Source organism: Dipodomys spectabilis, unplaced genomic scaffold (genome assembly GCF_019054845.1).
Source record: "Dipodomys spectabilis isolate Male_0828 unplaced genomic scaffold, ASM1905484v1 ptg000281l, whole genome shotgun sequence".
In the NCBI taxonomy this organism is placed as follows: Eukaryota; Metazoa; Chordata; class Mammalia; order Rodentia; family Heteromyidae; genus Dipodomys; species Dipodomys spectabilis.
In genome coordinates this window covers 541,332-543,385 of record NW_024870958.1, presented here as the reverse complement: position 1 = coordinate 543,385, position 2,054 = coordinate 541,332, and positions in this window count along the sequence as shown.

Below are 2,054 nucleotides of genomic sequence, written 5' to 3'. Positions count from 1 at the left end.
TTCTGAGGTTTGAGTACCAAGTCATTTCAGAGAAACACTGAATTTCGAGTATGTCATATAAACAGTGATTTTTAGAAATTGAATCAATGCCAATATGAGATTATTAAGCAATATATTCCATGACTTATCCAATTATTCCTATTGACTTGAATATAACTTATTTTTGAATGGCAGGAAATTCATATTATACTTACTCTCTATAGGATAATTAAGAAATAAATGATTGTGATAGTATTCATTTTTACTTCAATTAGAAATAATGAACCTCAGTATAGATGACAAAAAACTTGAATGGAGATACCATAACATTATGAAAATTCAAATCATTATGAATCAGATGAAAGTCATTATTGAAGGTCAGAAAATGAAGTATCTTGAAGCTTTTTTGTTAAATAAAATGTATTTGTATTCCAAATATTTCATTCATCTCTCCAGCAATGGTAAAACCAAACCACCTCCATGCCAAATAGCTCCTCAAGTAAATATTTAGGAATAGAAGTTATCACAATTGTATAAAAATATCTACCCACCACTCTAGAAATTAAATCTGAACTTATAAAGGATTGGGATTAATAATTACCTTTCCCTATGTTGCCAGAAAGAGGTGGTGAATATTTTCAAGTGGGCACAGTTGTAGAGATTTGGTCACTGAGAACTTGTGATCAAAGAGGATGTTAAGATCAAAGTCGTTTCCTCTTCTTCCTTCTTTTTCTTCTCTGTCTCCTTCTCCTTTTCCTTCTACCTCTTCCTCTCCCCCTACATCTTTTTCTGCCTCACCCACTCCTATTCCTCTTTTTCATTACTTCCAGACTTCCATGAATACATACACATACTACATCATACGTTCCTGACATGGGGTACTGTGCTACCACCAACCCAAAGCAATGAGGCTAAGAAACATGAACTTAAATGTATAAAATCAGAAGTCAAGACTAATCTTTCCTCCTTTTAAGTTAATTTTATAAAGAATTTTTTTCATATTAATAGGAGACTGACACAGAATATTCTCACTTATTATAAGGGATAGGATTTACTGGAAAAAAATCTTACCAACATCACCCTAATGAAATTATTATAGTAGGAAAAATATACTTTTATTTATCAGATATACTTCAATAAGAGGCAAAAATAACCACCTCTATGGTTTGCTACAAAAAGACAGCAGAATTCAATCTGTTCCTCGAGGAAGTTGACCGATAATTGGCAGTATTGTCAATTTCATAAATGATTTAAGAAGACTGAAGAAAAAAATACAACTCAAACTTCGAGATATAAAATTTACATTGTCCCCTGTAAACAAGTTTTTTATTCTAGCGATGGTCTACAAAATGACTTGTATTTTATTCTAATTATATTTTAATTAATTTAAATAGTTGTATGGGAGTTGCTTTTTGACCATGTACTTGATGAATAGTATTTAGTGAGTTATTTTTCTTTTCTTTTTTCTCTCCTGAGGATTGAACTCTGGGCGTGGGCACTGTCCCTGAGCTCCTTTGGATGAATACTAGATCTCTATCACTTGAGGCACAGCAGCACTTACAGATTTTTCTGAGATTTATTTGGAGATAAGTATCTTACAGACTTTCCTGCCTAGGACAGCTTCAAACCTCAATTCTCAGCCTCCTGAGTATGTAAGATTACAGGCATGAGACGCTAGTGCTTGTTCTAATACAATGCATCATTGCCAATTGTGGGGCTTGAATTCAGTGTTTTGGCGATGTCCTTGAGCTTCTTTTCCTCATGCTAGCACTCTACAGCTTGTGCCACAGTTCCAATTCCACCTTTTTTTGTTTATGTAGCACTGAGGAATCAAACCCAGGGCTTCACATTGCCACTGAGTACCAGTAAGCCTCATTATTCCTCAATCCTATGTCATCCCTCAATTTACATAATTTTGTAGAATATTCATTTACTCACAATGTCATATAGAGTCACTCAGAGTATATATCACAGATCATATATTATGGATATCTTAGTCATCCACATACTAAATTTATGCATTACAGAATTCTGTGATATTAAATTCTAAATTATCAGTAAAATTCACCCACTAC